The following is a 14,867-nucleotide window of genomic DNA, read 5'->3' on the forward strand; positions in this document are numbered from 1 at the left end:
TAAACATCGTGGTAAGGTAGGTGGAAGTCCTGCAACCTCATGTTCTTGTTAGGTTAGGCCTAGACCTGTTTTTCATTTTTTTTCTTGAAAACTAGGGTGCGTGTTAAGCGCCAAGGTGCGCTATACACTGGGAAATACAGTACTTATTTTCCAATAATTGTCTACAAAGTTTTCACGTTATACTCACTTGGAGAGAAGACTAGTAGTGATGCATTTTCCATACTAATTTTTCCGCAGGTTGCATGCATTATTCTTGACTATAAGGTAAACACTTGTACTTCTGTTTATGCTTTTCTGCACTTTTTTCTGGTATAGCGATAATACTGGCCTTACTACTTATGCAGGTATGAAAGTGTTTTTGATTGGAAATATGAATGGAAAAGTAGGAAATGTGAAGGTGGATGGAGTTGTTGATGAGTGGGGTGTGCTTGTAGAGATGGACGAGAACGGCAGTGCTTTAGTGGACTTTTGTGCCGGGAGGGGGTTCGTGATAGCCAATACCCTCTTCATGCACAAAATGATCCATAGGTATACGTGGCGAGTGATGAGAAGGGTGGGTGGTGAACTGAATGAATGTGTGTGGATGACAGGATGAGAAGGTGTGTAATGGATGCAAGAGTATATAGAGACTGGGGGAGTGGACTTTCTGACCACCACCAGAAACAAGGTCCAAATGAAATGGAGAAATAGAAGAAGGAAAGGACAGGAGGAAGTAGTTCATACAAGGAGAGTGCAAAGGAAAGAATATAATAGGGAAGTGAAGGAGCGATTAGGTAAATGTGGATTGGAGCAGATGGAGGACGTGAAAGGTGTGTGCAAGATATTCACAGAAGAAATCTGTGCAGCAGGTGAGGTGGTGTGTGGGACGAAGAGAAGACGAGAGGGGTTGCAGGGAACAGCATGGTGGAATGAAGAGATGAGAGAGGCTGTGGCACAATAGAAGAGAGCATAATGTGAGTGGATGAGAAACAGGGGCATGGAAGAAGGTGAGAGATGGAAGAGAGAGCTATATGTAGAGAGGAAGAGAGAGGTGAAAAGATTAGTAAGAGAGAGTAAGAAGAGAGTGTATGAGGAATTTGGAAGGAATTTGAGTGTAAAGTGGAGGGATTGTAAAAAAATGTTGTGGAAAGAAATAAAGAGAGTTAGACAGGGTGTCAAAGAAGTTAGCTGGGGAGTGAATGATAAAATTGATAGATTACTAGTGGAAAACAGAGAAAAAGTGAGCAGATGGAGAGAACACTTTAAAGAATTGTTGAACATAGAGAATGAAAGTTATGTGAGTGTATGTGACTGGGGAATGGCGGGGAGACGGAGGGATGTGAGATGAGAGGAAGAAATCAGTAGGATGGAAGCTGTGGAACCAATGAAGAAAGTTGAAATGGGGAAAGCCCCAGGAATTGATGGAGTGTGTGGTGAAATGCTGAAGTATGGGGGAGAGATAGCAGTAGAATGGATGTGGAAGACGTGCAGATTGGCCTGGGATGAACATAAAGTCCCGTAGGATTGGAAGCCAGGTATAATTATTCCCCTGTACAAAGGAAAAGGGGAAAAAGAAGTATGTGGTAATCATAGGGGCATCTGTCTTCTTAGTGTAATAGGAAACGTATATAGTAGGATACGTATTGACAGAGTTAGGGAAATAGCAGAGGAATTAGTTGGAGAAGAACAGGGAGGTTGGAAGGGAATAGGTTGTGTATATCAGATATTCATTCTTAGATGTGCAGTGGAAAAGTTTCTAGAGAAGGGAAAGAAATTGTATGCGGCTTTAATGTATTTGGAGAAGGCATGTGAGAGGGTGGATTGACAAGGATTGTGGAAAGTATTAAGAATATGGAGTAGATGGGAAGTTGTTGAATGCCGTGAAGAGTATGTATGACGGTGCTAAGGCTGTAATGGGTGTGGATAGTGAACTGAGTGAATTTTTCTATTGAAGGTTGGGTTGAAACAGGGATGTGTCATGTCACCATGGTTGTTCAATCTGTATATGGATGGGGTTATAAAAGAGATACAAGATAGGGCAGTGGATGTTGGAGTGACCCTAGTGAGAGAGGGCAGTGTTTGGAAACTCCCAGTTCTGTTGTTTGCAGATGATACTGTGTTGTTCAATGAAGACGAAGGGGAGCTGCAAGGCTTGGTGGATGAGTCTGGGAGAGTGTGTAAGAAACGGTATCTGAAGGTGAATGTATTGAAGAGTAAAGTTACGGTCTTCGAGAGAAGTGAAGCCAGTGGATGTACAGTAAGGCTGGATGAGGAGGAAATGGAAAATGTGAGTGCGTTTAAGTACTTGGGTTGTGTGATGCATAAGGATGGAAGTTTAGAGGGTGTGTAATGCCACAAATTTAGTATTCATGTATGTGTTTAGAGGTACTGTAATTTCTAAGTTAGATAGGGTGTAATCTGAATACTAGTCTATAAAATCCTATCCTAAGCAGTAGTTCATATGTTAATGATTGATGTAGGGTTAACTTTATTTTTATATGTATGCATCTCTGTATCTATGCATTGGGTGATGTAGTTGTGGATGTTGAGCTATGGGAATTCCTCCGTCTGGTCGAGTAATGAATAACATATGCGAGCAGTCTTTCTCGTGGTTGTGCGTCGTTGTTGGGCGCCAAGTTTAAACCTTAAACAGAATAATGATGGGTATACAAATCTCTCTGTTTCCTAGTATGCTTACTAATGAAGCTGCTAGAACCCAAATATGTAAGATTAATAGTCAAAAAGGCCTAAATAATGTCATTTGTGAGGATTTAATAGTCCCGCTTGCCTTAGCTGTCACTAGATGGCATAAGCTGCCCCAAATTGAAGGCGGGATAGTGGTAAATTCAGTATTCAAATTAAGTGAGGATTGAATCCCAAATTTTTCCCAATCCAATCAAAAGTCCTAACGTCATGTGTACACTGCTAAATAAATTGTGAAGAGAATTAAAACCCACCATATTTCAAAAACACCACCTCATTTGACCTAGCAGTGGCATCTCTGGCGTACCCGGGAAGCCACATTTGCTGCTCACACATCGTGTGTAATGGACGTTGGTTCAGGTGAGCTGTCCACATTTCTCCTATTCCCCCCTATTTTTCCTTGTTTAATCCTTACTTGGCATGAACCATATGAAGTAATATTGCTAAAAACTTAACGTAGACTTGCTGCTCACACATCGTGTGTAATGGACGTTGGTTCAGTTCCCAGACACTGGCGACGTCAGGGTGTGCACGAGGCCTTCTCGTGGTATTGCCCATAGACTCGCACATACACACGTACACTACCCATTAATTATTTTATAAACTGAATGTAGTTGAAATGGTATTATTGATCTATCAAGTGAACTTCCTTTTTTTTGTAGATAAGGAATAGACATTTGAAAAGTGTCGTGATCTTGTAACGGAAAGGCGAAATTCAAATCCATTAACCGTTTTCTTTCTCTTATATTAATATGTTAGAAAATTAGGAGCGTGGAAAGGGAACTTAGTGGTTGTGAGCAATAATGTGATTTTGAGTGTTCCCCGAGGCTAAGCAAGCCCGAGTGATTATGTACTATTGGTGATTATGCAATTTTGAGTTGTTGAGTACACCGCTTCCCGTCCGATCAGCGAAGTTAAGCAACGTTGGGTCTGGTTAGTACTTGGATGGGTGACCCCCTGGGAACACCAGATGCTGTTGGCATCCCTACGTGTCAAGTGGGGTTGGTGGAGGATTAGTGCCCCTCCCTGTAAAACAATTAACTCTAAGCCCTTGGCCACCCCGTGTGGGATACATGGCGTCTGGCAATGAATGAATGAAAAAAAATGAGTTGTTCCTCGAGGCTACACAAGCCTGAGTGATTATGTATTTTTTTTTTGGTGATTATGCATTAATGATGATTATGAATTGTTAATAATTATGAATTGATAGTGATTGGGAATTATAGTGAATTGCATTATTAGAGAGTACTATACGGACGAAATAGAACACGAGTAATTATTTTTATTGGTTCGAGGCTATGCCAGCCAGAAAGGACAACCCAGGCTCGTAAAAATGTACCTGTCTTGAGGCTATTGTCGAGCCCAAGAATAACTGACAATAAAAAGTAAGGTACGATGACCTCAGAAATCACTTGAATGTTCCAAATTGTTTCGCCTGGTGACAATGTTGTAGGAATGATCACTCAAACCATGGTTTTAATGTACCACCCTTTTTTTTTCATATGACTAAAGGTCATGTAATTAAAAATGTCTTTTGAAAACCAGTATAAAATTATTAAAGTAAAGTATGTCATTTTTATTTGTGTTATACCCAATCAAGGGAATTATGTCCTCTCCTGCCTAACTCATTCCCCTTCCAATTCAAGATTCCTCCGCTTTGGGAACGACGACCACACGTGGTATTGACTTAATCTCGACTCGGCCAAAAACTACAAACGCTACCAAAACTATCTTAAACAATTATCCTTTACCATACCAAGTAAAAACACCAACCCCCTCCCCCTTTTGTTTTACTGAAGTGAATTTCCTATTAACCAAGGAGGGGAGACTAAGTCGAGTACCATTTGTATTATCAATGGGTAAGTTGACCAGTACCAACAACCGGTAAGATTATAAATCCTACCATTACACAGATGGAACAATAACAAGCGGGGAAAGGTCTCAAAACCCGTCGTTACACTGGTGTCAACCGGTGGGATAAAATTTCCGGCATTACAGGTGAAGTGCTTGACAGTGTACAACAAGGAAGAAAGGTTGCTGGTTCCTTGAAAGCAGTAATAAGAAACCGGGAAGTGAGCATGGAAGTGAGAAAGTTACTGCACGACAGTATTGTGATACCAATTCTAAGATATGGAAGAGAAACTTGGACCTTGCTGGAGGGACAGAAGTCAAGAGTGAGAGCATTGGATATGAGTTATTTGAGAGGAGCATGTGGAGTCACATAGACAGATGGACTGACAAATGAGGAAGTAAAGGAGTGTTGTGATGTGGATGTGATAGGAAGTGTTAGGAGAAACACATTGAGGTGGTTTGGCCACATGGAGATGATGGAGAGTGAGAGACTGACAAGGAGAGTTTACATGAGTGAGGTGGAAGGGGGAAAGGGAAGGGGAGGCCAAGGATGAGATGGAGTGGAGAGGTATATGACAGAGGGGGGTGTAAGCTGGGACCAGGGCAGTGAAATGGCAGGGAACAGGTTGACATGGAGGCGATTTGTTTGTGACCACCCCTTACTGGATTAACCCGCCACGTGCCAGTGCCGTCTTAAAATGGTCTGACATAATGCCATTGCCAGTGCCAGTGCCGTTGTAAAATGATTTAAAATAAAAAAACTTCACTGTGACCGCATTTTTCAAGATTTGCGGGTAAAAACTGGAAGGCATGTAAGGTAACTGTTCCTCTACCATCCACCAGGCTGTCAAGGCCATACACTCACTCACTCCCCCCCTCACGCTCGCTCTGCCACACTCTGCCTGTGTGCCTCACCCAGTGCTGTACATAGTGAAGGCATTTTGTAAATATTTTCATGTAAGTGTAAGTTGTAAATATTTTCTTGTAAGTGTAAGGACTATTTAGTGAAATCAAGTTGTAAATACCTTCTTGTAAGTGCCAGGACTGTACGTAATGAAGTCAGGTTGTACCTATCTTTAAGTAGGTGTAAGATAATGCATTCACAGTGAGGAAGACACACAAATTGTGATAGATGCTGAAGTAATAAGTAATCAGAAAAGTGTACTGAGCATTGCTATACCTTCCCAGCATAAATACCTGAGTATACCTTACATAGAAAACGGCTTTCACGTACGTGGTGAGCATGAGAGAGCAGCTATACCTGTACACAAGTATGCAGGACTCAATAAAACTCATTTCCGAGCCTCAGTGAGCATTTTAATGGCGAAATTCGTTGTTTCCACATCAAAATCTATCATTTTAGCCAAAAAAAAAAAAGAAAAGGTCGAAAAATGGCTGGCAATGGGGTGACCCATAGGGCTAAAAATAGCCAGCATGCAGCGGGTTAAGGCATCTGGCAATAGACAGATAGACTACTTAAGTTCTACAGCACTTATAATAATTGTACTTCATGTCACAGTTACAGTGCATACCACATATTTTTCAAACTAATTTCAAGAGCAAGAAAAATATATAAGTTCTACCCAAGAAAGTAATTTTCTGCAGGTGCACCCTAGCTTCCCATTCATTTTTGCTGGGACGGCTCAAGATATATACATTTTATCTTGGCAGTTCATTATCACTTACAAATATATATATATACTTATCCACTATTTACAATCTCCCATACACCTGTATTTAGAACTCTTGTTCACGGAGGTAGTCAAAAAAACAGGAAGGAAAGGTGGAGGTGGGTGACGACCAAGGTGATAACTCATCTGATTCCGGGACTCCCTGGGGAGATGCTGGCGTAGACCATGTGTGGCCATAGTTTGCCCTGTCCCCACGTATGGAGGACCAGGTTGTGGAGAAATGGCCCTTGAAGTGCTTGGTTGTGGTGATGAGGGTCAGGGCAGGGAAAGACTGCATTGCACTTATCACGAGTGTGTTTGGCGAGATATGGCAATAGCATTTATGGACTTTATGCCCGTCACTCTCACCACCATCTCCTTCACTTTTCGTTGCTCCAGGGTCGTCCACCTCTTCCTCAGAGGTTAAGACATCTCTGTCACGAGCCAGTCCTGCCTCCTGAAGCATTGTGAGGACCTTTTCCGATGTGTCAGAGCGGGAAGGGGACAGAGCACGTGACACATTGGTCTCTACATAACTTCCCCCTTTTTTCAGATGAAGTATGACCACTCTCAGATAAACTGGACACAGTTCATCTAGAGCATGCCCTATTGCACTATCAATTAACCCTTTCTTTGTATTCACCAGCAGAAATTTAACAGGGGTGGATGACGCAAGGGGGCCACCTGATGGGGGGTGGTCAGAATCAGATGAGGATGTTTCAGAAGACGTCACTCCATACCTGGGAGGGGGGTGGGGGCAGGGTGGCTCGGTGGTAGAGAGTCAGACTCGGGACTGGGGGGTCGTGAGTTTGAGCCACACCTGGTAGCTGCCATGCCAGGAAGGGTAGTGCCCTCCTGTCATTGAGCAGGGTATATGATCTAATAAGGTCTAGCTTGGGGGAAAATTTCCCCTTTTCCACACCTGGGCAAGTCACAGCACAAGAATGAACCAAGCATGTGTGAGGTGCAGAGGGTCCCTTCCCACCCCCTGGGTACCAATATGAAATGGCAGTTGGTTCAAATGGTGGGGGGAAGACAAATGCGGCTATACCCGCCACCCGACGGCTACCCAAAATGGTGCAGCATATGTTGCTCCTTAATGGTTGGAGGTTAAATGGGGATATCATAGTTGAGCAGTGCATGAAGAATGATGAAGGAAGGGTTGTTGTTGAGTAATCCCAGCCTGTCTTGCCAAGCAGTTCCATCAACTACAGGTAAGCAAACCCCCCTGAAGGGCTGTCCTGAACAGTGAACTGATGTTTCCTTGTGAAGAGTGTGGAGGTTTGGTTCTAGGACTGACATTGCTTTTGTGTCTCTCCATCCAGTTAACAGGGGCACAATAGTAGGCTCTACATCACCCATTAACTTGTTATATGGTTACCACCCATTGTTGTAAGTGGTTTCCTAGGGGCAAAAGTACTAATGCATCCCAAAAAGTCACTGTAAGGGTCCTGCTACAGTCCTTGTACAATGGTTAACATTTGGCCACGAACAGTAACCCTTCAGTTATTCGGATGCTCCACATCTGGACATGCTCTGTATCCAAATGTTAGGCCTTGGCTCAATTATGTCAGTATCCGGATTTCTTTGTCCATATCCAAACATAAAAGTTCCAACATGGCCAGTTGGGCGGCCTTCAAATTCATAAAATCAGCTGGGCAGATGGCTGGCCTCTCTGGCCACATGTGGGTAATAGACCGTAACCCACCAGCTGAGCAAAAATGGCTGTCCACCTCCTCACCCAATGATCAAAGTCCCCTGGCTGCCTGGATCACTCGCATGCCCCAGGATGCATGCAGGTAATAGACTGCAACCCACCAGCTGAGCCAAAGTGGCTGTCCATCTCCTCACTGAATGGTCAAAGTCCCCCAGCTACTTGGATCACTCGGTTGCTCCTGGGTATGCATGAACATCTGCCTCCATACCAAATAGTCAAAGTCCCCTGGCTGGCCGGATCACTTGGACGTTCCCTGATACCATGATGTATGGTGTATCCAGTGTTGCTGCCACATGCAAGCAAAGACCCTCAGTTGCCTGGATCACTTGGATGCTCCCAGGCACACGTGGACGTCCGCCTCCCCACTGAATGGTCAAAGTCATCTGGCTGACTGGATCATTTGGACCTGTCCTGGATGTTCATGGGTAACAGACAGCAATCCACCAACTGAGCAAAAATGGCCGTCCACCTTCTCACTGAACAGTCAAAGTCACCCAGCTGCTCCTGGGCACATGCAACCATCCGCCTCCATACCAAATAGTCAAAGTTGCCTGGCTGGCCAGATCACTTGGGCACTCCTTGATGCCATGATGTATGGTGTATCTAGTGTTGCTGCCTTGTGGCAGAATTTGCCTGGCCGAACGAAATTGACTTGTGTGCTCACAAGTCAGTTTGGCATTTTTACCCGTGTGCTCGTAGCCAATAAAGACATGGCAACACTGTGTTCAGGTGGCAGTACCACACCTCAGTTCCAACTCATCTCTCGAATGTGGACATGCATGGCCGAGTTGTAACCATGGCAGCTTACATTGTAGCATTTATGGTGGTTCCCTACCTTCTTCAGGTTTTGATTTTCTTCTGAGGCATCCTCGTATATATGATGATGGCCCCATCACCACCCAAGAAGAGGAAGGTTTTGACTCTGGAGAAGAAGCAAGAGATATTGAGCAAGGTTGACGTTGGCTGGACCACTTCACGCATTGTGCAGGAATATGATCTGGCCTGTTCAGCTTTGATGTCGAGAAATCACTGCCCAAACTGACTCAGTACAGACACAACTACAGTGATGCCATTCAGAAGGGCAACTGGAAGGTTATGTCTCTGCCTCACCATGCCACCATTGACCAGTTGACTTTGGTTTGGCTGTGGCAATGTGGTGCCAGGGTACTGTTGTGTGGGACCGAATTGAAGGCATGAGCCATGAAGTTTGCACACCTACACAACGTGCATGACATCAAGACTTCTGAAGGATGGCTCTTCCTATTCAAATTTTGACATGGCTTTATTAACCATAAGGCACATGACGAGGCTTTGGACGAGGTAGCGGAGGATGTAGAGCCTTTTCGCCAGAAAGTGCAGTGCTTGATCAAGGACAAGGGCCTTGCTTTCAGTCAAGTATACAGTGCTGACATAACTGGTCTCTTGTACTGCTCCTTACCCACCAACACCCTGGCAGATGAGAGGGAGAAGACTGTTCCTGGTCTGAAGTTGTCCAAACAGTGTGTCTTAGCTTTGTGCTGCGCCCAAGCTAACGGGATGCACCACCTCAAGGCCATTGTTGCTGGACACGCAAAACGGCCACGTTGTTTCTGTGGGTTGATGGATAACCTGCCTGATGTGTGGTACCATTCTGTGAAGGTCTGGCAATCATCATAGATTGGTTCCACAGACACTTTATCAAGTAGGTTATCCGTTATCAAATGGAGGAAGTTGGTATCCCTCACACCCAGGTGAAGGCACTCCTGATCCTTGACAAGACCCCTGTGCATCTGTCTGAGAAGGAATTGGTTGCTGATATTGGTTGTATCAGGTGCATGTTCCTGCCATCTAATACGACTGCTCTTATTCAACCAATGGACCAAGATGTTCTTGTGGCAACGAAGAGGCTGTAGCATCGGAGGTTCCCCAACAAGGTGATTTGGTGCTAGAAGATGAGCAAGGGGTGGACACAAGTGGGAAGTGGAGCTTGGAAAATCTTCGCTGTTACAACGTCGTCTGTGGCGTTCAACTGGGCAAATGCTTGGAAGGAAATCTCTGTTAAAAATCTCAAAAGTGGCTGGTCTCATCTCCTTCAGGGATATAAGGCCTTGCACGATTTTGAGGGATTTGATGAGGACAATTTCCAACATTGTCTACTTGCATCAGGCAAGGATATGGATGTCGACAATGTGAAGGATTGGTTGGATGATGACTGTGGCAATCCAGGTTATCAGACATTGTCTGATGAAGAGATTGCCACTGCTGTCTCTGTGGGGCAGATAGAGGACAGTGACGAGGACAAGGACAAAGGCCCTGACTCTTAGCGCCCCGCCACTCCATCACTCCCTCCTCTTGGTGTGCTTCATGCACACCACACTGACGGGGAGTTGATGCTACTGAAGCAGGCAATGGATCTGCAGGCAGTCAGGGATGCTGTTATCCTCCGTCAGAATCGTCACACCTATTGTCAGTCCAAGATCAACTCCTTTTTCAAGTGTGCCACCTTCATGCGTGCGAGCCTGCTCTCCCCACCACTACCTTATCCCGTCTTCACTCTTGGACCCACAAACAAGCACATCGACAGCCGCTGAGTTGCCATGAGACATGAGCTTGCGGCTATCTTCAGAGTCTCCTGAGGTGGGCAGGCCTCCATCACCTCGCTGCACGTCCCCACTCATTGCCCAATCCTGCAGATGGAGGAGGTGTTTGACATTTTGTTAAGTGATTTTTGTGTTAGCCACTAACCACATGGGATTACAGTACACCAGCTAGAGGCTAGCGGGTTGTGACGCCTGTCCACTGTTCATTGGGTGGTAAGTTTTTTTTTTTTTTATGGAGGAAGAAGGAACCAAAGGCCATGAGCCCGCAATAACAGTTCCCTCCAAGAGAAAAACAGAATACAAGAGAGAGCCAAACTAAGATCCATTCATTTCGAGATGCCTGGACACATTGCGTTTGAAAGACTGGAGATCAAAGACAGTAGGAAATACAGACAGAGGGAGACAGGTCCAGAGTTGACCTGTTGCATAAATGAATGACTGGGAGTAACGGTTAACTCTTGCATTAGAGAGTTGGACAGAAAAGGGATGAGAGTTTGATGCTAGATGGGTGCTACGCGCCTGTCGTAGAGGTGGAGGAATGCATGTAGACAGTTCAGAGGAGCAGTGACCATTAAAGTAGAGATAGAAAAGAGATAAAGATGCAACAGTGCGGTGAAGAGACAGTGGTTGAAGGGAGTCAGTAAGAGGAGGAGAGTTAATGAGACGAAAAGCCTTTGACTCCACCCTATTGAGAAGAGCTGTATGTGGGGAGCTTCCCCACACATGAGAGTTGTACTCCACACAGGGGTGAATAAAACCCCTGTATAGTATCAACAATTGTGCAGGGGTAAAGAAGGAATGGAGTCGGCTTAGCACACCCAATCTCTTGGAAGCAGATTTTACAAGAGATGTAATATGATCTTTCCAAGATAAGTCCCGAGTAAAGGAAACCCCAAGCATGCTCAAGGATGATGCAGGATTAAGCTGAATATTATTAAACATTAGTGGGTATACCTGTGGAAGATTTTGACAGGTTGATAGGTGTAAGAACTGAGTCTTAGATGCATTAAAAACAACAAGATTATTTTTATCCCAGTCAGAGATACGAGCCAAGTCAGACATTAGGTGTGCCTTAGCCTCATCCCATGTTTGTTGAAGTAACTGCTGAGATGGGCATTGCGGGAACCGAATGGAAAGGTGAAGGGTGGAGTCATCAGTGTATGAGTGGATGGGGTTAAATGTACAGCTTAGAAGGTCATTGATGAATAAAAGGAAGAGAGTTGGAGATAGGACAGAGCCCTGAGGAACGCCACTGTTGATAGATCTAGGAGAAGAACGATGGCTGTCTACAACAGCGGCTATAGAACGACCAGAAAGGAAGCTAGCGATGAAGGCACAGATAGAAGGATAGAAAGCGTAAGAGGGCAGTTTGGAAATTAAAGATTTATGCCAGACTCGATCGAAAGCCTTTGAGATGTCAAGTGCAATGGCAAAGCTTTCGCCAAAGTCCCGAAAAGAGGATGACCAGGAGTCTGAAAGGTAGGTGAGAAGATCGCCAGTGGAGCGTCCCTGACGGAACCCGTACTGATGATCAGAAAGAAGGTTGTAATAGGAAAGATGTCTTAAAATTTTTCTATTGAGAATTGATACGAAAACTTGAAATACAGGATGTTAACGCAATTGGACGATAGTTGGAGGGTTGGGAGTGGTCACCCTTCTTTGGGACTGGCTGAATGAGAGCAAACTTCCAGCAAGAAAGAAAGGTACAAGTTGACAGACAAAGGCAAAAGAGTTTGCCTAAGTAGGGTGTAAGCACAGAAGCACAGTTCTTGAGAACAACAAAAGGGACTCCATCAGGCCCATATGCCTTGTTAGTACTGAGGCCAGTGATGGCAGAAAATACATCAGATGAAGAAATTTTAATGTCAGCCATGAGGAAGTCAGAGGCAGGAAGTGATGGAGGAACAGCACCAGAATCATCTAAGGTGGAATTGGAGGAGAAAGTCTGTGCAAAGAGATCTGCTTTGTCAATAGAAGAAATAGCTACAGAACCATCAGAGTAGAAAAGAGGAGGGAGGATGATGAGGTAAAGTTGTTAGAAAGGTTTTTGGCAAGGTGCCAGAAGGAGTGGGAAGAATTCGAGTTGGAGAGTTGAGAGCATTTAGTAGGGATGAAATTGTTTTTAGCAGAGCGAAGAACAGACTTAGCATGATTCCGGGCAGAAACGTAAAGATGATGTGATTCAGGGGTGGGTTGGCTCAGGTACCTTTTGTAGGCCCTCTCCTTGTTGCGGACAGCATGAGAACAAGCGTGATTAAACCAAGGCTTTCTTGCGTTAGTCAAAGGATATGAGAAAGGAATGTATGCATCCATGACCAAGAGAATAACCTCCGTAATGCGCGAGGCACACGCAGATGGCTCCAGCCATGGAAGCAATAATCATTCCAGGGAAAATCAAAGAAGTACTGCCTGAAGGCCTCCCAATCCCCGGCTCCAAAATGCCACAGACGATGTTTCCCTGGAGGGTCCACAGGCCGTACCAGAGTGATAGGACAGGTTAAAGTGATAAGGTTGTGATCGGAGGAGCCCAACGGAGAGAAAAGATTAACAGTGTAAGTAGAAGGATTAGTTGTAAGGAAGAGGTCAAGTATGTTGGAGTTCTCTCCAAGGCGGTCTGGGATACAGATAGGGTGCTGTACAAGCTGCTCTAGGTCATTAAGGATAGAAAAGATGTAGGCTTGTTCACCAGGTGGATCAGTGAAAGGAGAGGAGAGCCAAAGGTGGTGGTGAACATTGAAATCTCCTAGAATGGAGATTTCAGAGAAAGGAGAAATGGATAGAATGTGTTCCATCGTAGAAGTAAGATAGTTGAAGAATTTTTGATAGTAGAATTAGGGGATAAGTAAACAGCACAGACATATTTAGTCAGAGAATGACAGGAAAGCCGAAGCCAGAGTGTAGAGAATTCAGAAGAATCGAGTTCAGGAACATGAGAGCAAGATAAGCCGTTGCGTATATATACACAACAGCCACCTTTGGCTTTGAAATGAGTATAGAGAAAGTAGGAGGATACAGAAAAGGGTTTGCTGTCAGTTGCCTCACACAGCTGTGTCTCAGTTAGAAAAAGAAGGTGAGGTTTAGAGGAGGAGAGGTGGTGCTCAACAGAGCAAAAGTTAAAGGAAAGGCCGTGAATGTTGTAAAAATGAAGAAGAGAGTCAGACAGTGGTTCCAGGCACCTCAAATCATCACCGGGAGAGGGGCGGAAGGTGGGGGCATTTATGGTCCTCCCCCCCGGGGACTCCGAGGCTGGGTGATGAAACGCCATGATTTTTTTTTTAATTTTGGAAAAGAAAGTGTAGTGTGTACTGTCCATGTAGTTTGGTGTAGATAGTTAGAGAAATTTGTGTTGGAGAGCATGCTGGCCTACTCTCTGTGTAACTGAGACACTGAAAAAGTTCAGCAAAGGGGGATGGTCAGGAACTAGTCCTGAGGGCTGATGAAACAGGAGCTCCAGCGCTCCCTGTCATCAGCTTTCCATCCACCTCGGGAGTACTGCCCTGCTCGACTGGTGCTACAGTCTACTCCACTGTAGTACTGTACTTTATTAAAATTCTTTTTGCAGCCTTCGTCGACTTCATTTATTTTATTTGTGGATTTGTGTTGTTTATGCATTGTTTCTTACTGTCTTGCATTACACTGGATATTCCCATGTATGTTTTGATGTCTAAATAACTGAAAGACTGAAGAACACTCCCGCAGTTAGGAAGGGTACTGAACATAAAGGTAGGTAGGGTATTGCTCCATATCCAGACATTGTCTGTACCTGAATGTACCGATGGCTCTATTATGTCGGATAATCGAGGGATCTCTGTACTACAGATAGCATTACTCCCACCACTGTGCAGTGACTGTAAGGCTAGGGACAGGGGAGAACTCACTATATTTGGGTGAATTTTTCCACCCTTAGCTGATGATCTCTTTGACTAGTCACAATATATGGATCCATCTGTGCCTAGATGTTTCAGCTAATCATTGTGCTGGGAGACTTAAATGAGACGAGAAAAAAAAAAAAAAAAAAAAAAGGACAGGCCCTCACACACTGGGATGAAATATATGAAATGTTTGTCAGTTTGGAAAGTTCAGAGGGAGCAGAAAAAATTACTCATATTACCAGCAGAGCTACCACTGCATGCTGTGCAGCAGTACTGTACAGTATATTGAAAGTAATTTTCATTACTTTCAATATACTGTACAGAGAAAATTATATTTAACCTTACAGCTATACAACACTTCTACAGTACTACATTCATGTGGTTTGTACAGAACTAAACTGACACTGCTGTACACTACATTACAATATATGTAGAACAAAAAGCTCCTAGAACAGAAGCCACTGGGATAAAAGCCCCAGCTAGGAAAATAAATTTA

The 14,867-nt window shown here is 44.3% G+C and overlaps 1 pseudogene; it reads left to right on the forward strand.

The window, feature by feature from the left end:
- Positions 1-3,545: 3,545 nt before the first annotated feature.
- Positions 3,546-3,664, forward strand: LOC145393605 (5S ribosomal RNA; annotated as a pseudogene).
- The last annotated feature ends 11,203 nt before the right edge of the window (positions 3,665-14,867 follow it).

Source organism: Coenobita brevimanus, chromosome 24 (genome assembly GCF_032717465.1).
Source record: "Coenobita brevimanus isolate Jiangsu-jjx chromosome 24, ASM3271746v2, whole genome shotgun sequence".
Classification (NCBI taxonomy): Eukaryota; Metazoa; Arthropoda; class Malacostraca; order Decapoda; family Coenobitidae; genus Coenobita; species Coenobita brevimanus.